The sequence below is a fragment of the Tiliqua scincoides genome, chromosome 4 (genome assembly GCF_035046505.1).
Source record: "Tiliqua scincoides isolate rTilSci1 chromosome 4, rTilSci1.hap2, whole genome shotgun sequence".
NCBI lineage: Eukaryota > Metazoa > Chordata > Lepidosauria > Squamata > Scincidae > Tiliqua > Tiliqua scincoides.
In genome coordinates, this window is record NC_089824.1 from 111,637,484 (window position 1) to 111,662,482 (window position 24,999).

Genomic DNA, 24,999 nt, shown 5'->3' on the forward strand with positions numbered 1-24,999 from the left:
CACAGGCCTCCCATTACCTGGCAGGAAATCAGCCTGAAACATACAGGCATATCAGCACTATTGCTCCTGTAACTTCCCTGAAGAGAAGGCCTGACCTGAGAACTCTGGGGACCTTACCCAAGCGTGGCTGAAGGTTTTTTCTGTTTCTTGTTTTTTAAAGCGGAGCAACCTTTGCTGAGAACCAGCTGCTGCCTGTAAATGGAACACTGCAGGGTAAGAATAAATTACTGAAACACAACAGAATGAAGAGAGGAATGCAGTAAATTGCATAAAAAGCTGAGTTAGCCCAGAGCCCGGGAGAGAGGTTATAATGAGGAGCACATCATGTTGCCCCAGAGCTCAAACGGCCTGCTTTCTTATTTTCATGCTAAGTATGTGGAACAAGGGAATTGATCCTGAGCAGCTTGACCTCCTCTTTATGAGACAAGGATGAAATTTTCTTTGAGTGTAGGCATTTTGGACCAGGATTTTCAAATTCCATGGGCAAAGTCTAGACCTGCCAATTGCCAAGGATCTTCCTGGTCAGCTGACCTTGTCCTCTGAGCCTTCACACATTATAGGAAAGATGAGCTCCTGTTCAATATCTCCAGGGCTCCAGTTCTTACAGTTCTGACTCAGTGCAATCTAAGTCTGTCAAATGTTGCAAACATGCCATAAAGTACATTTGTGGCTACCTGTGAGCCAGCTGGGCCGATGCAAAGGCGTATGCTGGATCAGCAGCACTGCATCAGTGCAGGCCAGCACAGATAAGGTTGCACTAGGTGGTGCGGGGCTGGGAAAAGGTGGTGGGAGGGCCTTTTGGAGGCAGGGAGAGGACATTTCTGGGCAGGGCGAGGGTGGAACAGAGGACCAGTTGGGCCCATGAGGGGGTCAGGATTGGCAGCAGCAGCACATGCTGTATCCTAACCCCCTTTCCAGGCCAGGCAACCCTACACAGGTCTTCCCGGATTTGCACCAGTGATATAGCTGGCATGGATCTGAGAAGCCCCATGGGGACGTCTTTACCCAGGGTAAGGAGAAATATATCCCCTTACCCCAAGGAGACCTCCAGCCACTTCCTGAGCTGCGCCAGATGCAGCATAGGCCATACGGCCTGGCTGTGCTGGTGCAGTTTAGGATTTGGCTGCCCATCTAGGAGCAATAGCTTCTCATGCGAGTGATCAGCCCTAAGCAAAGAAGTCTGTAACATGTGGAACAGCCTCCCAGTTCAGATGTATGAAGCAAGACCTCCGCTTTTGGCCTGTTCAAGGCTAAGACAAGTTTGCAGACTGCTACTCCACATTTTGGGACCTTCACTGATGGTGGGAGGTGGTTGCAACTTGCAGGAGAAAAGCATTGGGTTCAGCAAGGGTGAAGCAATACAGCAGAGCTAAAACAGTCATTCTGGCTTTTCATTCCCATTATTACCAACAGACACTTCAACTCTTCAGTTCATTTATGTGGTGTTATTTATTATTGATTTCTTTATCAGACTAATATCCTACTTTCTGACACATTTTAAAATACAATTTAAAATACAGTCACCAGGGGCCAGAGAGCCAGGTCTTACATTGCAATTGCTTGTTGTTCAGTGATGGCTGGGAAGAGCCCTGCCCCAGTCCTCCCTGTAGTCACATGGGTGAGGGAGGGCATACAGAAAGGATATAAAGGCTCAGTCCCCATGGGGGAGCTTCTCCATGCTTGAGCAAAGAAGCTCAAGAATTGCTTAGCTTCTTTGTTTTTCAAGACTCAGAAGCAAAAGAAAAACCAGTGTACTCTGATAAGCCCAGCATCAATCCTCTGCCAGCTCTCTAAAATGCCATTTGGCTGCCTCTAGCCTAAAAGCGAAATCCTACACACAATAACAGGGATGTTTAATGTTGCCATAGTAGGTACTCTGTTGATAAGCATGATGTTGAAGCCAGCCTACTAAAACTGGCATTCAAAATAATGTTGTATTTGTCCCCTAGAGATGCCTACTGATGTCCTTCCTCCTTTGTGCCAGAATTGGCTTCCTTTTCATAACCTGTGCCCTGCCCTTGTGGTAACCATCAATCTGATTATTATTTCCACGCTTCTCTGGCTTGCTCCATGGACTTCTTTGCAGAGGCAATGGAATCTCATCAATTCTTCTTTATTAATGGAGTACACTGTAAATCACTGTTTGGGGGTGTGTGTGTGTGTGGCACACACAGCAGCAGGAGTTAGTTTCTCCCAGCCCCTTCCACATCCAGCCCCTTTGGTGCATTAAGCAGATTGCTCCTGAGTGTGTTCAGCACTGAGCACAAGAGGAATGTTAAGCAGACCTTCCCTGATACAACATCCCCCTTCACAATGAAATGATTCTTAGAATTCTCTGCATACTGGAGCTGCCTAAGACCTTATTCTTCCTTATCTGCCTTATCGGACAAGCTGAGCTTATTCTTAAGCTAAACAGGTGTCCACAACAGCGCCCAAATTCCCCAACCTGCTCTTTTCTCTGTACCTTCCAGTTGCATGTTTTTGTATTCACGCAGCCCCTCTTGAGTGAGCCGTGCACCTTATTTTAGATGACATTGAGGGGGGCACCAGTCTTGGCAGCAGGAGCTGTGCCTGCAATATTTATCAGGTGTCCGCAGGTGGAGGGAATGAATGAATGTATGAATGAGTGAGTGAGCGAAGGAGCAAATTAATGAATGACTAAGAAGCTCTGCACAACCTTAATCTTGCTAAGCGGCTCCAAACAAGGGTTGTCAAACCAGATAGTGGAACAGCTTCTACAAAGTGTGTGTTCTTTTCTTTCTCTAACAGAAGTCATAGAAGCATGTGCAATGTTCAGATTCCAGTTGGAAATTCGGCTTTCTCAATCCTAACAGGATTTCCAGCTGCAATCTCCTGATCCACTGAGAGATCCCACATCTCAGGTAGCTTTTACCATAGTCTTTCATGCTCTCCTGCCTTACACCAGACCTTAGAAACTGGCAGGAATGTAGTAGTCTCTTTACAACTATTCCAAGAAAGTTGCAGATGGATTAACAAATATAGGACTGTGTTGAACAGATCTGCAAATTGAGAAACTGGCAATTTCACTAGGGAGGAAGCCTCTTCTTGAAAAATACATAGACAACTGTATGTACTTTTTACCCTGTGATGAATGCCCTGTTTATTCCCCTAGTTCTTGCCTATTTTTCCTTGTGACATTTCTAGCTATAGTCTCCCAAAGAGACTGCCTGGCATCCTAGATGTAGAAGCCATTATCCTGGGATGCTCCAGTGAGCTCCTTTTGTCTGAAATGGCATTCTCCAAAAGCCCAAGCACAAAGATGTGGATTGCCCTTCATCTCTGGGGCCAGCTGAAGACAATAGTTCTTTGCAGGTCCTCTGCTGAGACTGGCATGTGTCCACCAACTGGCAGTCAAGGCACATATGGAGGTAATGAGATGGAATGAGGTAGCCAAGTGGTTTCCCTTCATCTAACCGATGACCCTATGACCACATTAAGGGCCCAGTCCTATCCAGTTTATCCTTTATCCAGCACTGATCCTTTATCCAGTCCTTTATCCAGCACTGATAAAGCCATACCAAAGGGGCATGTGCTGCATCTTGCAGTGGGGGACACTCACAGAGGCCTCCTCAAGGTAAGGGAATGTTTGTTCCCTTGCATTGTGGCTGCATCAGTGCTGGAAAGTTGGATAGGACTGGACCCTTTGGCTGAAATCCTGTGCACGCTTTCCTGAGAGTAAGTCTCACTGAATACAGTGGAATTTACTTCTGAGTAGACATGCATAGGATTGTGCTGTAAATCTATGTTTCTTAAGGTGAAGCACGTAGATGCTCTGGTGTGTTCCAGTCTCCTTCCCTCACAGACCACATCTATGTGTGGCCAGATCACTCACCTGGGGATCAGGAAGGAGTGATGGACTCTTCAAGCTGGCCTTAAAGTAAGTACCAGATAGGAACAGTGAGATTGATGGCCCAATCTTATCATGGATTGAGCCAGCACATGGAGGGCTTTACAACAGTGGAACACAGTTCCGCAGTCGTCAAATGGCCTCTGGCAGCAGCCATTTTAGGTGCGCTGCTGCATGGAGTGGCAGTACTGGAGGCCCACAACTGGACCTAAAAAGGTAGGTGCAAACAGCAGCAGGGGTGGAATGAGGCAGGGAGGGGGTGGAACAGGGGTGGGGAGGGAGGCAGACCAGGGGAGGTATTGGAGGCACTCACATGCGCCGATATCCTGATCCCATCTGTCTCCCTTACCACCACCATTACATGCCTCGGATTTACGCCTGCTAAACAGCAGTCATAGCTAAGAGAAGTCCCATGGCGGTGTTAGAGGCTTTGCCCAGAGTAAGGGAGCAAACCTTCACTTACCCCGAGGAGACCCCGAGGAGATCGCCCCCCCTCCCATAGACACAGTGCATGCTCCATTCATGCTTCTGCATCAGCAGGGGGGTGGGATTGGACTGTTAGGTGGATTAGAGCAGTGGCTCTCACACATTTAGCACTGGGACCCACTTTTTAGAATGATAATCTGTCAGGAAGTGATGTCATGACCGGAAGTGACATCATCAAGCAGGAAACTTTTTAGCCATCCTATCCACACTTACCCAGGAGTAAGTCCAATTGACTATCATTGTTAAAAGAATATACATAGCAGCTTGTTAAAAGTACAGGTCTGTAACATTTCCCCAAATACAGCCACATACCATGGTAGCATCAAGTTTAATATAGTAAAAATAAAATATTGAAATGAATGGGGATCCACCTGAAACTGGCTCACAACCCACCTAGTGGGTCCCAACCCATAGTTTGAGAAACACTGGATTAGAGAATTGTTTTGCTTTCCAGTTGTCTGCTGCTGGAGAATTTTGCTCAGATTCACACCTGAGCATTGCCAATGACCAAGTTATTTTCCAAGTCTATTTGCTTTATTCTTTCCTCCCAGTAATTAGATCTTATTTATTTATTTATTTATTTATTTATATTCTGCCTTTCTCCCCAAGGTGGCCCTTTGTTTGTGTAGCTTCCCTTTCTTTTGGGTTTTCATAAACTGGTGATACTTTGAGTCTTGGCCTGGCTGCTCTATGTTAACTGGTAATTGAATAGGTTGCCCCGTACTTAGAAATCCTCATGTTCACTTCTGTAATTTGGGATGAAACAAAAATGGTAGTTTCCACTCTCCGCTGAGAGACACAAAGCCTTTTTCAGATGTCACCCCTCCCCCCCGGCTGGTCTCTTCCCATTCCCACCCCCCACCCTGCTGCTAGCTTAGTGAAGTAGAGAGCAGAAAGGAGTATGCAGAGTGCTAACCACTAGACCTGGGCTTTTCAAACTGGGGCATTGCAATGCCCTAGCCTGTGGGCTCTGGCCCCTGCCCCCTTCAGGGGCAGCCAGGAGGCAGGGAGGAGGCAGTAGCACGATCCCCAGGATTGTGCCGCTCAGGGGTCAGCAGGGGCTTGGGTGTACTTACCAGAGCCTCCTGCAGCCTTCTGGGGGTGTGGGGAACCCTGCACGACTGTCTGCAGGGCTCCCCAATACTTTAGAAGTGAAAGTGGAGCTATTGCGCCCCACCTCCGCTAAACAGGAAGTGGAGTGCAATCGCTCCACTTTCAACTTTGCAACTTCGGGGAGCCCTCTGGTAAGTGCACCCAAGCCCCTGCAGCCCCCTGAGTGGCACAATCCTGGGGTTCGTGCCGCTGCCTTCCCCCCCACCCCGCTGCCTCCCCCCTCCAGAACTTAGAGCAGTTTTCAAACTCCCAGAGAGTTTGAAAACTGCTGCACTAGCCTCTTCCCTCCTTGGTCAACCTCTGGCATCACTAACAGACCCCATCACTTTTATTTGGCACCATTATCCCTCACCCTGGCTCCTGCTTCTTCCTATTTCCTGAATTGGTCTCACTGGTTATCCCACCTGATCAGGCAAGTGTAGAAAATGGGATGATGTGACATTACTATATGGAGCCATAGCTGAGTAAGCAAAGTCATCAAAAACAAGATGCATTTGTTGACATTGCTGAAAATAGTCATGACAATGCACAGCTTCATCTCAGCTTTAAAACACTGTACAAGTTTTTCATGTGCATTGCTGTGGGAGTTATTGCAAATTGCACTCATGGAAGAAAGTGCTGCTGTAGGGGTTTGAAGCAGGCAGGCCTCAGCGAGAGGCCTCACACTTGCTTCAGGGGGAGGGGGTTAAGGCACCCTGGTCCTCGTCCCTGGTCTTGGGCAGTCGCTGTTGACTGCACAGCCTCTTGCCTCACCCCTCTTCCTGCTCTCCCTGTCATCACTGGCCTCCTGCCTCTTATGGGGCTTCCTGCTTCCTCTTGCCCCCCCATTCCGGCCTGAGGGATTGAAAAGGAGCAGCTGCTGGCCCTTAGGCATTCCTGGCCCCACCCCTGGTATCCATTGACCGAGTATGGGGCCCTGGCTGCTGCTCTCTGCCTTCTGGGACCCCTGCCTGGGTAAGTCGGGGTCTGTGGGGAGCGGGAACCCCAACAGCTGCATCATATTAGACCTTTTGTCAGTAATTGTGTTTCCTTCCTTTATGACCTGGCCTTACCAAAGATGTTGGGAAACAAATAGGAAAATGTCATTCAGATTTCATATCTTTAATTAGTTGGTTCATTTCCTTGTTCTTGGGAGGGGTGTGTGTGCGTGGATGAACAGCTAACCATAGATACTTGACTATAGTATGTGAAATTTTTGCCAAGTAATCAAGTTCAAATTATCACTTTGCCTGATCTCCGGGTCAATCAGAGGGCAAAGCCTTTCAACTCTGAAAAGTTTCCTTTCTCAAGGTCAGACAGGCGCCAAGTTTCTCAAGCAGCAGGCAGGCACAGCTCCTTGGAAGCAATTTGTTAACCTTTTTATTCTCCTTCCTTCTGCTGCAGCCTGGTTCTGCTTTGCAAATGCTTGCAAAGCATGTCTGTTTTTTGAAAGACCAGGATGGGAATCCTCCTTTCCATCTGAAGCAGGCTACAATTCAATGCACCATTACTTAAGAACAACACCCATGGAAAGCAGTGGGTCTACTTCTGAGTAAAAAGGGTTGCAAATATATGCAGCTGCATCTCTCTGCTGTGAATTGAATTGCACACTCCCAGTTATGTGTTATGGGTTGTATGTTGTACGTAGAGCTTCTGGCTTAACACACCAAACACCTTAAAGGTGGATTTGATTCATGGTTCTCCTGCAGTGGTTCCCAACCTTTTTCACTTGCATATCCCTTGGCAGCCCATTTCCATAAATTGTATCCTTCATATTAGCAAATGTTTGTAATTAATAATACAAGCCCTCTATGAAAGCCCAGACTTTTTCTTTTGATCTGTTTGAAGAAGACTCTGCCTTTGCACTGTTTTGCACCAGAAGTGTGCTTAGAAATTCTGGGTGATTGATCACTTTCCATATTATGTTTCAGCATTTTTACTGTGCTGGTTTTCAATCACTGGTTCATACATGAATTGATGACCAAAAACTAGCTATTGGTGGGGCTTTCACAGTCAACTAGCTACCTCCCTTCCTGCCTTGCTGATCCTTGCAAGGCATTCCTGTCTTGGCATTCTGCCTTTTTCTGCCATTATTCCATTCTTTTTCAAGTACCCCTAAAGGTCCTGTTGAGTGTCCCTGGGATTACATGAATACCAGGTTGGGAACCATTGTTTTACTGGTATGTTGTTTACAGGGCACTTACTCTGATAGTGCTTACAAAAAGGTGATGAACACCAGAATTTAAAAAGAATAAAAATGTATCTTAGGATCTTTTACTATGTTTTTAATAAATTAGAGACTACAGTTCTTAGGTAACAATTAGTGGTGGGTTCTTTTTCAGGATCTGGCCTGGGGTAAAATCAGACAAAACTATAGTCAAACACCCCCCTAAGTTTAAGCCCCGACTTATCCGAGGGTCATACAAAATTCCATGGTTGTTGGCTCAAAACCTGCCCATGACTTATCTGTGTGATCGACTTATGGGCGAGTATCTGTGGCAATTTGACTTGCTGCTGCTTTGCAGTTCTGATTTTTGGCAGCAGTGGCCTTTGTAATATTAAAATTGTGTTTCTACATTGCCAACTGGATTGAATAGTAATCCATGCTCCTCCCTCTGCAAATTGAACATGATGTATTTGGTGATTACTACATTCTGATTAAACACGAAGGATACGCTTCAATACCTCGCAGGTAGCATGCTGTTGAGATGACTCAGCTACTGGTGCTATTTGTGCTGAGCTAAGGTTGGCTTCCAGTGAACCTCTTTTTTCTCCTAAACTCTCCTTTTCTAGGTCAGCTAAGATGTTTTGCCCCTGAGGCAATGTTTCTTGCATGTTAGATGTCTGGTCCTGACATTTGACTCTTGAGTGAAGATCTGAGAGTTTTCTTTCTATCTTTGCACGTAGAGAGTTTTAACCTCTCAGTATTTTTCTGGTGGGAATCATTTCAGATTCCCTGTTCAAAACACTGAGTCTGTTTACCTCATGCAGATCTTACATTAGTTTCCCACCTGTTTCATAATCTTTGTTTATAAGGATTCACTATTTCACTTGCCATAGCATCCCATCCTTTGGCAAGTATGACAAACTATAGTCCTTTCCAGAGATTTGGACCTGGGGAGATGGGGGGGGGGAGGATTCCTCTGCAGACACACTGTACTTTGGAGCCCAATAAAGAGCAGTGTGACTTCAAGGGCAATCTTCCACATTCCACCTCATTTCCATGTGGTTCTGAGGTGCCCCAAGCATGATGAAAGTGCAACACAAGACAGGACTAAAACAGGGAGGGAGCCCAAAAGGGCTAGGGCTCATCCATCTCATGATGTACTTGGAAAGCACTCAGTGTGAGATCAGAAGCACAACCCCGCCCTCTGGAGAGGGGTGGATTCCTCTCAGGCACACTGGCTTGCTCCCAAACCTAAAGAGCCAGCAAGAGTTTCTATGAGTTGGATGAGAAACTTGCTTCTTGTCCTCTGCTGCAGTTCAGGGAACAGGCCCAATTTTAACTGCCAGTGGCAACTGAGTACCTGGAATTTCATACATCTATCGGTTTCCAAGGATCCACCTTGCTTTAGCATAACCAAGAAACAAAATCCTGAGTGAAATGTTGCAGCTGAAGGAATGGGACTATGCATGCTGAACAGAGACAGCGGTCTGTGTTCTCAATAGCTCCCATTCAGTTATATGGCACAAAGTGAACAGGTGACAATCTTCGGTGATTTGTTGGAGCCCACACTGGCCCAACGCAACTGCTCTCAGCGTGAGGGCAACTGTTTGACCTCTTGCGTGAGCTGTGGGATGAGGGCTCCCTCCACTGCTTGCTGTTTCACATCCGTGATGCAGTAGCAGCAGAAAAGGAAAGGAAAGGCCTTTTATAGGCCTTGAGCTATTGCAAGACCTTCATTCATTCATATAAGTTCATCTTTAATATATTCATATATGTAAACGTATGTATATTTATTCAAATTTTAAATGTAAATTCATTCTCCCCCCCCCCCGGCACCTGGCACAGTGTCAGAGAGATGATGTGGCCCTCCTGCCAAAAACTTTGGACACCCCTGCATTAGAGGGATACAGCCCCTCCCTCTATCACTGTCCATAAAAACGGTGGGTATTTTGCTTAGAAGCTGAAAGCAAAGGAATCAAGGAAGCTAGTGTATAGCTTATTTATTTCACAGTTGTATCCCACAGGTGTAGATATACTTAGGGGTATGATCCATTTTATTGTCTTAACTAGGGGTCAACAAACTTTTTGGCCAGAGGGTTGCATGAAATATCTGGCATGGTGTCAAGGGCTGGAAAAATAAATACATTTTAAATCTTATATTTAAATAAACACATTAGAAATGGAACTTAGATGAATGAATAAATGAATGGGCTCTAAGTTCCAGGATTTCTCGAAGCACCAACACACACCACAGAAATAAAGCACACATTCAAATGGACTACAGATCCAGCCTATTTATACACGGATTTGACTCAACATGAATGGCCCCTGCAAATGAGAAGGAATGTGCTGATCCCTGGAGAAGGGGAAAAATGCATTCCTTTAAAATCAGTTTAAAAAACTGAACAGTCCTTTACCAATAGCCTCTTAATGAGAGAGAGAGGGAGGGAGAGAGGGAGGGTAGCTGGCTGACAATCCATCAATCCTTCTCTCTCCAGCAGACCCCTCCCTTCCCCCTGAGCATGTGAAAGAAAGGTGATCGCTTTGCATTGGTGAAGAGAGGGGTACCAAATGTGTTGGTTTCTGCTGAAATCAATTCAACTCCACCTCTCTCTGTGTTCGGAACACCATCAGAATATACCATACTTGTGTTATTTCTCACATGTAAAGTGCTCTGAGGCTTTTCAGCATGGGCCATTTCCTTTCTATGACAACTTCCAAAAGAGGCAGTTTCCAACATGGAAACTGTCTGTATTACTTTGAAGCGAAAAGCTTGCCTGCAGATAAATTTTTTTTATAAATCCAGAGTGGAGACTACTACAAGCTGGTTCAAGTGTTCATTGCTGCTGTCTGATATCCAGGCTATCAGCTCTGACTGGGAAGCAAAGAAGAACTTTTATTCCTTAAGTCAGTGACAAAGGGACTTATCCTCACCAAATTTCCAGTGGTGATGCAGCCATGCCAACAGGGTGTGCCTTGCATTCTGTGTTGGCAGGGTACTTATAGAGGACTCCTCAAGGTACAGGAACATTTGTTCCCTTGCCTTGGGGCTGCATTGCAGCTGCATCAGTGCTGGAAAGCTGGATAGGATTTGGAGTTAAGCCTGTTTATGGATCTTCTACAACAGTGTTTCTCAACAATTGTCCTCTGCCGATTGTGAGTACATAAAAGCATGAGTTTGTGGCCTTCTACTGCTGTTTGTTGTGTAATGTTCTTGGTCTCATTACCAGGTGGCAGGGATCCAGGGGTCCCACAAGTACCACCAGACACCACCTCAAGCATCACTGGTGGTACCCATGCCACTAGTTGAGAAACACTGTTCTATAATGGTAGAACATAAATGTCTGCCTATAATTCCATCTTCAGCAAGTAACTAGTGAGAAGTAGCATATTGTTTTATTAGACTTCAGATCTGTGTTTTTCTGCGATGGTAACAAAATCTATTTCCAAGTAAGCGTATACCTCATCTGGATAGTTTCTACCAAGCACTGTTATTCCAAGGTTTTGCCTTACTACAGTATCTGGGTAAGCAACCAGAGGGGAACGTATATCAACTCTTTGAAGAGACCAAGGAGAAGACTGGAAAGCTGACTTAGGACTGAGTATTCTAAGTAAAGCTCTTTAATTTGAAGTAACTGCTGAAGGAGTAACTCCAGGTCCAACCTATTTATACACAGATTTTTTATACATGAATTTAACTCAACACAAATGGCCACTGCAAATGAGAAGGAATGTGCTGATCCCTGGAGAAGGGGAAAAATGCATCCCTTTAAAATCAGTTTAAAAAACTGAACAGTCCTTTACCAAAAGCCTCCTTAATGAGAGGGGGGGGGTAGCTGGCTGACAATCCATCAATCCTTCTCTCTCCAGCGGACCCCTCCCTTCCCCCTGAGCATGTGAAAGAAAGGTGATCACTTTGCATTGGTGAAGAGAGGGGCTGAGCAAAGCTCCTTTCTAAGCTCTTGGAGGACGACTGGTTGATGGATTGTCTTCTTAATGACTCTTATCTTACATCACAATGGTCAACAAGGCTGTTTTTAAATCACCGGAGCAAAGAAACTTTGTTTTTTAAATTGATTTGCTATAGTGTGTTTTTTGACATCCAAGTAAATGCTTGGAACAGAACCCACGCGAATAATGAGGCTCAACCTATATTCACAATCAGTTCGCTTGAAGTCTTATTGGTTCACACCTAGTAGTTTGGTAAGCAGGAGTGAAACCTAAGCAATCTGTGCCTGTTTTTATCCAATGTACCAGTCATGTACAGGGATGCCAAGCTAAGGGGAAGAATGGGTGCTCCCCTGTGGGTGTGAAATTTGTGACAGTACCTGTATTAATTACACAAAAATTGTATACAAAAATTGCATACCCTATGTGGTAGGGTTTTGAGGAAATGGAGGGGGTGGAATTTGTTGCAATTGCTTGCTCTCCCTCTTTCACTGCAGCAAAATTGTATTTACATGTTGGCCAGTGAAAGAACTTTCACTTCCTTTTTTCTCTGAGGGTGCGATTGGTTATTTTGAGTTTGCATTTTTCTGCTGTAAAACTTTTTTTTTCAACAAAGTCTAATCTGTGACCAAAAATGGACTTTTGGTGATAAAGTGTGTTTCTCAGTTATCTCAGTTTGGTGATAAAGTGTGTTTCTCAGAGGAAAGAGTAATCTATTGTATTCTTCTCTTTCCCGTTTTTCTTCATTCCCCTGATTTTGTTAGCACTTATCTTCTCTTCTTTATTTCACAGTTGCCTGAACATTTATAAGAACATTCTCTTAACTGTTACACATTATATTGGCTCCTGGAATGCTCTGAGAGAATTGCTATGTTTAGTGAGCTCAAGTATCCAACTCAGTGCTTGTGGTTGTCAGGAGAGAGCAGGCTGCCTGGGTCACACAATGTTTCTGTGGCAGTGCACCCAGAGGGTTGGAGTCTCAGTGGCAATATGCAGGCATAAGGCCTCCTCATACAATCCTTATTTACTTCTCCTCAAACTTTCGTATATAGTGGCCTACCACTGCCATTCTTGCCAAGAATGGCCTACCATTCTTGGCAAGTGTGTAGCATGTTCTGTCCAAAGTATGGTATAGTGTCACATGACAATGGCCTACAATGCATATGTAGCTCACTCACCCCTGAGTGATTTTGCATGTTATCTTCTGAACCTGACAGCGCAGAACAGTTTAGATCTGATCCAAAGTTAATGGACTGGAGTTGGAACAATCAGGTTTCTCAGTGCTCTCCTTTCATTAAAAAACGTTCTACAGTTAGAAAACCAGCATAATAGGCAAAATGCTGGGCTAGAATTGTTTGACCTGATTTACTAGTTTTCTCACTCTAGAGTTTTTCATGTGTGGGAACAATGAAGAATAGTATCCCCACCATATAAAGTTGTAGAGTCCATCAAAAAGTCTTGCCCTGCTCCATGGATTGCCTGAGTTCTGCTGGAGTGGTCAGGAGCACAGGCCCAGTGATGCAAGCACATCCTTCTTCTGTCAGACTTCCAGATGCCTCCGCAGGTTGAGCCCCCATATTCTAAATAGCTCAGTTGCTTATAGATACAGATCAAAACTCCCAGTTCTGCCTTGGCTCCAAAGAGATGGAGCCATATATTAAATAGTAATGACATGCTATGTTAAATGTTCAGTTATCCTAATCAATTGATTTGAGTCATTAGATAAAAGCACCAGCACCAGCAGATATGATATTCATTTGAGACAGAAGCCCCTCAGGTGCCTTCACCTAGTGGGTGAGCCATGCGTGTGGATCTGCTTTGCTGAGGATGCAAGATGCCCAGAAAATAAAATTGGCATCCAGCAGCTACCTGCTTCCACCTTCCGCTCAGCTGTTGAGCTCTGCCTTGCCAAGGAGGAAGCAGTGGTTGCTCTATAGAGTGCTCTGTTCTGTAGCTCTCATTGTTTTTGTAACTGAGAACACAACAACCTTCTTCACTCTTTGAATCAGGGCTATGCACCCTGGCTGGCTGCTGTGTGAAACAGGATGAAAGAGCAGATAAACCTTTGGTCCATTCCAGCAGGGCTCTTAGACTGAGCTGCTGAAGGAGGGTAACCCTTAAGCATGTGCAAAGGAACCACCCATTACCAATGAGAACTCCTGTCACCCAGGTTCTTATGTAGTTAGTAGGAGGCTGGGCTTAGCCTGCTTATAGGCTCCACCTACTGAGAAAGTCCAAATGCAGTGAGCTCAAAGTACTCTTTCACAGAGGATGCTGCTGAATCTCTGAATGATTTACTGTTCCAATACCAAATCTTCCCTCTTTCCAATTAGCTTCTTCCGGGAGTGGGTCATTCTGCTGGCATGTATCTGCATCAAATGTGATTAGATCATTCAGTCCCACCTGATGTAGAGATGTGACAGAATGACCCACCCTCAGAGGAGTCTGTCAGTGACAAGGGTCACTGCTCTAGGTATGTTTTCTTTCCATTGGGAGGCACACCCAGTTACTTCTGCAAAAAGACAGGGGGGAGTGAACTCAGAAGGATACTCTTAAAAATTACACTCTTTCAAGCATAAGAGGTGAAATGAGACTGATCACCATTTTAGTTCCAAAGAAAAACTGTGCCTGTGTGATTGGAAGATTGGGAAACACTGGCTCATCTTCATTCTTCCTGGCACTTGAACGGAGTATAGCTGCATTCTCCTTTGCTTGCAACTATGCTACACATGATCATTGTTGCCCTAGTGGTCATCCCCACCAGCTGCTGTCATTGGAAGTATTACAGTCCTGATCCCTGCTTGTAATACAGGCTCTCCAGCCTTTTATTAGAATAACTGTTTTTCCTAACATGGCCGTCATCACCTCATTATAACTCCATTACCTTGCTCCATCCCAACTCCATTACCTTTAACAACAACTGCCTCACAATCCATTATCTTCCTTATCATCTTCTCTGCAGTTGTTATCCTCACCTCCTCGTTTGCAATCATCACCTCACTACAATTACAGTCCCATTATCTTTATCACTACTCTGTTACAGCTCTAATTATACCCATTACCATTTTGCTATCTCTCCCTTTCTTGCAAGTCTGCATCTCCACTCCCCCCCCCCCCAATTCTCATCTCCATGGTCAGCCCATTAGAATTCAGGTATCTGCCATTTCCATATATTGTGCCTTTCCTATAGGATGGTTTCCATTCCAGTATCCATATTTGTAATCATTTCCCTATTGCAACATGATTGCTTTCGCTGTCAGAACTGCCTTCTTCATCTGTTGCAGTTTTGCAAACTTTGTTCCTAGTGCATAGGAATTGGCATGGATGGGACACACTGTCTATTTTTCACCACTCCCTTTAGGTGTCCTCTCCATAGTAATAATCCTGTCTCCATCACTGCTATTATCTCAACCATAGCCCACCATTATCTTCACCTCTATTATGATAATAATTATCTCCATTATACTTCAATTATCCTCACTATTATCTCCACTGTACATTTTACAACCCCTGAGACCAGCTCTTTCATAATCACCTGTTTCATTACCACAAATTTCCTTTCTAATGCAACAAGAAGCACACATCATCTTGGTGTTGCAGTGGCATTATGGTTCAGTCATCACCAATTCTAGACTGCGCTGCCATTGCCTTTCCCTTCATTATCTCTGATTACAACCAGCAACTCTTGCATAATCCTTTCATGGATATCCATGTTAATACTTCCCACCATCCTAATGATAGGCATCTTCAACACTCATTGCATTATACTTAGCAATTTTAATTGCATGTGCCTGATAGATACCAAGCACGATCATAAAAACATTAGTTTCAGCCATTCCTTAGCATCCCTTGGGGTGCACCTTCTCCCATATGGACTTTATTACTTTTAACAACTGCCTTACAATTCAATTTCTTCCTTAGGTAGTTGAGTGACGCCCTACCAATCTGCATTCCGCCCTTTACACAAGTAAGATGACATACAGTGGGATCTTTTCAACTGTAGCATCCATCCTCTGAAATATAATTCTACGGGGTAGTAGGATGTCTCCCTCCTAGTACATATATTCCATTAGCAGCTGAAGACCTTCTTCTTCTTCCAAACACTGACTGCTCTTTAAGAGCCCCTATCCTCCCCTACTCCCACTGATGCAGCCATGCCAAAAAGGTGTGTGCTGTATCCAGTGGGGAGGAGGCAGACTGGAAGACTTGGGAGAGGAAAGGGGAATTATTTCCACTGAATTGCTTCACAAATATTTTCCGTTAACCCTCCTGCTCGCCAGTGAGTTTCCTCAGCCCTGCATCCGCTCTTTAGCTGCTCTTTAGCTGGCGGAGTTATGAGGAGAAGAAAGGGGCAGGGAGCTTCTGAATGGAGGGGATAGGATCCAGCATGTGCCACTGCCGCAAGATCCATTCTGTGCCACTGCCTCCCTACCCCCAATTCCTCACCACTTCCCGCCCAATCTCACGGTTCCTGCTGTAGGAGACAGTCTAGTGTTAAGCTCCCACTCCCTTCAGCTACACCCCTGAACACAGCCTACTCCCTGAAAGCAAGCAAAACTTGTGCTTTTAGGAGGGACCCAAATGTTTTCTGAAAAGACACTCCCTCCTTAATTCTACTTTCTTCCATTTCTGTTCTTGGTTATCACCTTAAGTAAAAATGAAAGAATAACTTTAACAGAACAGCAGACTTAAAGTGTTTTTTGTTTTTTTTAAATACATTTGTTACATACATTTTAAATTCATTTGCTCTTTGCTGCTGTTTCAGTGCCATTTTTATGGGCTTCTTCTCCTTAACTGGGATCACTCCAGGGATCAGTGATCATTTATTGGGCATGATGGCATCACAATTCTACACATCCAGTCAAATTAACCTATATGACAACATCAGTGATGGCAAATATTCTCATTGGCTACATGATGACCTCACTGTTTCAAAGAGACCTTTTTTGTTTTTTAAAGTAGAGAAGCAGCAGTTTATCAGGCTGCAGGTTATAGCACAGTGAACCAGCATGGAAGAGGTTTTTGGGGCTTCTAAGAAGCATTTAACTTCCCCAATCCTCATTGTTGCCGCTGTAATTTGAAATGCAGAAAATGCAGTATAGCATTATGTTCTAGTTCCCTTTGCTGCAGTAGTGAGCACTAAAGACTCAAAGGTCACCACTGGAGCTTTGGAAGGTCAGCTCCACCCTAGGGGAATGATATTTCTATTGCTGCTTTGCAGCTGGAAACAAAGCTTTTATTTGGAATTTTGTAAGTCTGCTGTGTTGAGCATAACTTGCAGTTTTGCGAACAATGGGGCATCTCAAGAGATTACTTCAATTCTGCTGGGTTGTTTTATGGTGTAATAAATAGTATTAGATTTAGAAGGAGGGGGAGAAGGAAAATAATTCTCACTTCTAAATAGCATGCCTTGGGCAAGTCTTCCCCACTAGGCAGATCTAGAAAACGTGTATGGGCTTTTCGATCTCCTTCAGTGCTAGGGAGGGAAAGGGGATGAATGCAGTGGTGGTAGGCAGAGAGGTGAAAGGCAGGCGACCTTGCTGCTATTTGAATGCCACCAACCTCCTATTGACACCATCCCACTGTCATGTCATGGCAGGGTGCTAGCTTTTACCTCCTGCCTTTGCCACCAGTCAGTGTGACTTTCCAAAATCATGGGAGAAACCTTGCATTCAACTTTCCCAAGAAGCAGAAGAGAAAAGAGGTCCTTGCTTGTACAAGGTCCTTGTACAAGTCCTTGTAGGTGCTCCTACAGCACCACTCTCTTTTCTTAGTATAGTTGAAAGTTCAGCAGAGGGAGTTCATAGTTGGAAAGAAAAGCTCAGTGTTCTTGCTAATCTCAATTTTCCATTATTTATTCTTGTAGGAGAATTTACTTGTCTACTGCTATCAGAAACATACTTTGTAATTCTACTTGCAACATTTGCAATTTTTTAATTGCAGAAACTCTAGATCACCTGGCTGTGCTACTCTTATTTGTAATGTGAAGTTTTCTTAATTTTTCAGTGCAGTCTTATGTCTACTGAGAAGTAAGTCCCGTTCAATGGAATTCACTGCCTGGTAAATGTGTATAAAATTGCAACCCTTTCAACCCAATCCAACCAAAATCCCCAAGTGGTGATGCAGCAGCACCAGTGCAGCACTATGCTGCATCCCACAGGCGATTTTTGGCTGCTGGATGTTTCTTTGGGATAAGGGGACATTTGTCCCTTGCCCCGCGGTAAGCCACAGCAGCCACAACAGTGCAACTTGGATCTGCGCCAGCAATATTGCTGGCACAAGTCCGAATTTATCTGTGTAGATGAATCAGGCCAGGGAAGGTGGTTTGGATTCACCACCACTGCCAAAGCCAACCCCCTCACAAGCCCAATTCTCCAACCCCATCCCATTTCCTCCACATATCTCCTTCCACTTGCCCTGCTTAAATCCTTCCTTGCCCTCCCCCACCTATTCCAACCCCTGTTCAGGGCTTCCCTACTCTGGTAGGCCTCTGTTGCTCTGCCGGGGTGTGCAGGAAGGTTCTGGACTTTCCACTGACCCTGTGCTGCCGCAAAGTGCTTTATGGCGCTTTTACAGTGCTGGCAGAATATGCATTCCATTGCCACTAAAGTAATGGTTCCCAACCTGGAGATCATGATTCCCAGGAGGGTCACAAGCCCATTTTCGGGGGGTCATGAAGAGTTGGGCACTGTCATCTTGAAAAAAGCTGGGAACTGAAACTGCTTGAAAGCTCCTGAACTACTTACCACCACCTTGAAAGCTTGCTTGTTGGCTGAGAATGTGAGGTGGGAGAGAGAGAGAACTGGTGATTTCTCAGCTGTGGAGTGACAGTTTTTATGGTGGGTGATTTGTGGTGAGTTTACTAAGATTTAAACAGTGGTCTGGGGAGCGGGAAGCCACAGCTTCTTGCCACATGTTTCCATGCTGTTCTGATGTCTGTGATCAAGTCATACGCTGGTGAAGGGGAGAGTATGTGTTGCTTCACCCCCCATTGGAACTGAATAGTTAAATATTTAACTGGATATTTATTGTATGAAGATTGACCATCTTGAGGGCCATTTTCTGTCAGCTCATGCAATTCCTGGGGTTGCCATTCTTAGGCAGTTGCCCAGGGCTCACTGCTGATCCATGAGACCACTTCTGTGCTCATACTCTTCATGTGGTGGAGTTAGGAAGCCCATGGAGAGCAGTTTGCTGAGAGTACCCTGAAACCTGGAGCAGCTTCTCAGTCTCCCCTCTTCCACCTCCACATTCCCTCCTCCTACCCGGCCCTACCCCCCAGCCCTTCACATCCCTGTTAGTGGCTCTGACTCTGAGTGACAAATCAGGACTTCTCCTATTTAAATCTTGTGATATATTAAAAACAATGATATCACTTCCTGCTTAATGTCATCACTTCCAGCCTTGCTGGCACAATGATGTTATTTCTTGCTTCCTGTTTAATGACATCACTTCCTGCACAAGCCATTTCTACCCAACGTTGCATATATGCATCAGGGATCAAATGTGTACACCTGTAGGCTGAGCAGAAATGGGTTAATGATATCTCTTCTGCCCTTGGTCTTAGGGGGCCCAACCTAAGGTGATCCCAGTGCAAAAATGTTTGGAACCACTACGCTGAATTTAGGTAGGTGGAACTGAGCAAAGGGACTCCTTAACCCTGCCATGCAAAGTTGACAATTATACTGCAAGGATCTCAGTGTGATGCTTATAATGGTTCCAGGCTGGCCCGCTTGGACGCAGGCTGTGCAGCATGGCCTTTCCCAGTTTGAAGAGACACTTGGCCAACAGTCTGAGGCTAAGAGGCAAAGAAGGAAGGCCCATAGCCAGGGAGACAGACCAGGGACAGACTGCACTTGCTCCCAGTGTGGAAGGGATTGTCACTCCTGAATTGGCCTTTTCAGCCAAACTAGACGCTGTTCCAGAACCACCTTTCAGAGCTCGATACCATAGTCTTTCGAGACTGAAGGTTGCCAACATTATTATTATGTGCTCATTCTTCTGAAATTTTTTCAGCTGTATTTTTGAGTATCAAACTATCAGAACTCAAGCACCATGCAGCAATGTTTGAAATGTGCTCGGTAAAAAAAGCAACTGTTGTCAGTGGCTTCCTTAGTGCAACAGATGGTGGACCTGATACATAAAAACATGTAACAGATAGTGTAAGGTTTCAAATGGGGTGTGCTGGCTTGAAAAGCTTGGAACCAATGAGAATGTGGGTTATCTAAGGCTAACTAGTGAGCCTGTGGGCTGAGGTAATTTTTGAACTGGGCTCCATAGCTCACTATGCTGCACCAGCTCAGAACCACTGACTGCAGAGAGACATCTCTGGATCTATTTCCAGTCTGAATATGGATCACAGGATAAGAACATATAAAAGGCCCATCCAGTATTCTGGAGTTCACCACCTTCCTTTGGAATATCCACAAGCAGGAGATAAAGGCATACATCTGTCCCACTTTTGCTCTCCTCCAATTGGTACTCTGGGTTTGTCCAATCCCCTCCAAGCCATCCAAGGTAGCAGCCATCACCAGCATCCATCAGCATCCATCACCAGCCATCCAAGGTAGCAGCCATCACCAGCATTCTTGTGGCAATGAATTTCACAGACTAATTATGCATTGTATGAAGAAATAGATCCTTAAGTGGGGATCCTCAGCCCTCATTCCAATACCCCATCAAATCCTTATTCTGCCTATTGCTGGTGCCACAATTTCAGATCTCTCTTCAGCCTAACAAAAGTGTTGGCCAAGGCTGAATGACGGATGACAGTTGTAACTCCATTCTTGCTTAATGCAAGCTGGTGCCTCAGGCAAAACCTCCTTTTGCCCTATGAATGGGGTCAGCTCTAACGTCCTAATGCGAATGTTATACACAGACACACAGAGGCACAAGGGTTCTGTCACAGAAACTTCTTTATGTGTTAGATAAATCAAATCAGTTTGTTTGGAAAGCCGAGAGTGGGGGTTGAGGAGATGCTTAAAAGAGCAAAGCAAAATAACAGAGGAGTTTTGCACCATCGCATCCATTTATCTTATCCACAGCAGGCACCTCACAAAGGAGAAAAAGAAATATAGAACATCTGGAAACCTCAGAAATTAAAAGGAAGCTCAAGTTTGTTTCTCCTTCTACCATAAAAAGAGTTATGGTGAGGGCTGCAGGGACATGGCTGTGCTTTATGATGGAGTTTTGAAGCCCTGGATATGTTCAGTTAGGTTAATAAATAATTCAAACAATGATTTGTGCCACCCCAGCAGAGATCAGGTAATGCTGGAAAAACACACAGCAATGTGCTTTTATTGCCATTCATATAATAACCGGCATCCTTAGGTACCTTATTAAAAACAACACAGTTCATGCTCTTGCTTCCTTATGTCAATGGAGTGAGGCTTTCCCTCCCCAACCAAATCAGCATTGGAGGGTGCATCTTTGGGCAGCTGCTTGAGGCTCCAGGACCCTGGGAGGGCTTCACTGCTACCCCCTGGCCCCCAGAACTCTCACTCAGGTAAGCAGTGATGGTGGCAAGGAACAACAGCTATTACTGCTTTTGTGCCTGCCTTCTTCCCTGGGTCCTAGTGAGAGTGCACTCACAGGGGCCAGCAGGGAGCAGCTACTACTCCTCACTGCCATTGCCTGCTTCCTACTCACCTGCCAGTTCTGTGGGTGAATTATTCAACAGCAACAATAGTGCGACCAGTATGGCATAACCCACCACACTGTCTGAACCCGAGGAGGCCAGGCAAGCACTGATTCCAGTTCCAGGCGCTAACGCCAAGCCAGAGCTGGAAGAGACCACAGAACAGGAACCCCGGCAGTACCCCCAACCCCTCTGAAGAACTGGTTCCCATATGCGAGAAACTTCACACTAGTACCTGCACACCCGCACCAGGTAAAGGAGGATGTGACTGAAAGGAGGCAAAGTGCAAGGCTCCAGGCCAGAAGGCTGTCCCTTTAATGTGTCCACTCTCCAGGTAGGGAACAGAGCCCCTTAAGTATCTGTGGGAAGATACTTAAGGCCCCTGCCTTCCACTGTCTCTTGTTAGCGTTGCTTGCTCCCTGGGAGCTGCTCATGGTCCTGCAACTCTGACTTGGCCTGCCGCCTAGACGTTCCGCACCTGCCCAGTCTAGCCTCATAGGCCTCGGCTTCTGTCCTGGGCACAACATAGTAAGGAGGCCAATTTTTCTGCACAACATAGTAAGGAGGCCACCATTTTTCTGGACAGCCAAGGAGGAGGGGTCCAGCAGGAAAGTGAAGGATCCTAAAAAGGGCATTCTGCTGAGTCCAAGGGACTCAGCTCTTTCTGAAGCCATGTAGGAATTGCACAGCCCTGGCACCTGCTCCAGCCACTATGCGTACACCCAATTGTAGCTTCTGAGACTGTTTTTCATTTTACAAATCAGGAGGTCAAGGAACACATCTGAATGCATACACTTAGTTTTGGATCTCCCTCTACACACTGCCTTTTCACATGAGTCATCAATTACTGTAGTTAGTTCCACATAAATTCTGGGTGGATCTCTTCCAGAGTCAGACCACTGGTCCTTTAGTCCTGTAATGGCCATTTCTGAAGGGATCCTTCCAGCATACCATGAAGAGTTACCACTTTGCAACCTGGATGCTAGACACACACCTTCAAATCTTTGGATGCATCAGAAGACAAGGTAGCCATGGCTTTTCTACTCATAACCCTCCCCAGGCTTGTTGTATGCCCTATCCTTCGACAGTTGTGGTGAGCAGGACTCATGGTGAGCAAGTGAGGGAAAGGGGGAGAAGCCACAGCCACCTTGTCTTTCAATGCATCTGGGCATTTACTCATCAGATTTGTTCAGATTTGAAGGTGATATTCCTGCCCAGACACAGCACAGAAATAGGAGGTAAAGGCATAATTGATGATTATGTTTCCATTGGGTTTCAAAGCATTCCAAAATAAAGGAACATTCAAAAAACAAGAACCCTGCCATTGTTAAGTTAGCAATTTGATGAAGTGGAGGAGTTGAGCAGAAAACAGAGTCTTCTTCCATGTGGACTGTCAGTAAGTCCCTCTGAACTAACAGAGCAATTACACACACACACACACACACACACACACACAGAGAGAGAGAGAGAGAGAGAGAGAGAGAGAGAGAGAGAGAGAGAGAGAGGAAAAATCAAGGAGGTCCAGTACCTGCTGAAGTGGTTGGTTTGATGTTCACCTCTGTGACACACTCCTTGATTCAGATCCCTAAAGCAAGCAGCAGCTTTTTGATCAAGTCAATACTCCAGAGCCATCTAGAGAGAGCAAAGAGACAAGGGGCAGGTTAAGTTTTTTTCATTCAAAGGGAGCAAACTTGTATTTTTGGAGAGGATTCCCCCCTCCCCCATTCTTTGTTATGTTTGGAAGAATTTTCAACCCTGTCAGGATCTGTTTCTTCAAACACAACATGAAATTAAAGCACAAATGGCACATTTTGGTTTCTGAATTAACTCCTCAACATTGTCCATAATGACATACTTGGGGAGTGTTTGTGAAGGGTGTGTTTTGGGGGGACAAGAAGTGAATTTATGACATTCCACTATCAAGTTAGGAATCTTGTCATTGAGAATAGAGTTACCAGAGTGTGAGAGACTTATTATTGGCTAGCAAGCAAAAGCCACAACAAAACTGTAGTAGATGCATCCTGCCCTGAAATCTAGTTGATAGGCTATCACATTCTAAACAGACCTCCATCTGATGCTTACTCACAGCTTGGTTCTGGCAAAACCTGGGACCCAAGACATGTCAAGAGCTTCTGTCAAGACCTTCTTTGGACATTTGGAGCTTTTCTATGCATTCATTGAACGTTTGGAGGATCCTGGAGGGGCAGCATTGTGGCAGTAAGCTCCACCCTGACATACCTGTGGTTTTTTTGTTGTTTTTTTTTTTGCATGTCTGCAGTACCCCTGTGTGTGTGTGCGTGCGCGCGTGCGCATGTGCAGGTATATCTGCATGCAGTTTGGAATGTGACGTTTGCAGATCTGTAACCTGTCACCATCATGCCAGCCATATCCACATCCACTAAATGTGCAGACAATAACAATAACCAATTAACAGTCAAACCAATAACCAATAACAGCTAAAGAGGGCTCATGAGCCACCACCACCATCAAGGAGGCAACTACAGTGAAATCAGCCAGACTGGTAGGGAAACGTGAACGGTGAGAGGCTAGAGCAGGTTGTGTGGTACTGCTGAACTCCTAGGTCAGGCATGCTCACTGGCTTGAGCAACAATGCAAACTGCTGTTTCTTGAGGATGGGAATAGATCCCTAGCTTGGTAGGACAAGGGATGGCAGGAGGTAGCATCTTGGGATGCAGAGTGTGACAACGTGTGGCAGACTGATAGGCAAAAGGCAGAACCAATGGCAACTGCTCAATGCTCAACTGCTCAAGTTTGGAAAACTAGGGCTGCTGCCTGCCTGCCTGGATGGACGCTATGCTGGGAAAGCATGGGAGATAACTTCTTTGAGCAAAACATGGAATGAGGATGCGAACTGTGGGGTAGCTGTTTTACTGTGCTCCAAGAACAGCCTACCCCTGCTTGTCCCGGCCTCCTGCCACCTCTCTTTCTCCTTGCAAACCCACTTGCCCCTATGGGGAAAAATAGCTGCTCTTGTCCCTCTTGACCCCTCCCTCTCCCAGAGAGGTGGTTGGCCAATGGATGCTGCAGAGAACGTGTCTTTCGGCCAGTGGATGCAGCGGAGGACCAGCAGACCAACAAAAAAAAGTTAAATGCCCTCCAGTAAAAGCCTTTCACTCCACACCCCAGTGCATCTCTGAACCCTGCTAGCTGCTGGCATTGGAGCTCATGTGTGCAAAAAAGGCTTCTCAGATGAACGCAAGAGGTTTTTCGTGCAAGATGGGGGCAGCACAACCTGGGTCTGTTGGCATGCGACTTCAGTCGTCAGAGTGGAATGCAAGTCATGAGTCAGGGGGCCTTTGACTCGAGTGTTTTTTTCAAGTTTTCCATGCGTGCAACTCACAAGTCCACGTCAGTGAAAAACACACAATTTCACAACTTGAGTCTGAATCGCCTGAGTTCCCACCCCCTCCATTAAATCAGCTCATCCTGATTATAGTTACCCTCTGTCAAAAGCAACAAGCAAGAGTAAACTAAATTTTTTCCTCCTCCAAGTAGAACAGAACTCTCTTCTGTTGCACCCTGTATATATACAGTATATACAGACATCTCTCATTTTATATGGGGGTTGTGTTCTTGAAAATCAGCACATATTTCAGAAACACGTACATTAAAAATCAAAAGAGCACACACAAAACTAGCCAAACATGCAGGAGTACTGGGAAGTTTTACTGTATTATTTTGAATAATAGCACATGTAAATTAGGTTCTGGTATTAATTTTCAGTGTGCTATTTTGAAAATGTGTAAATCAAATCCCTAAAAAGCAAGAGATATGTGCAGT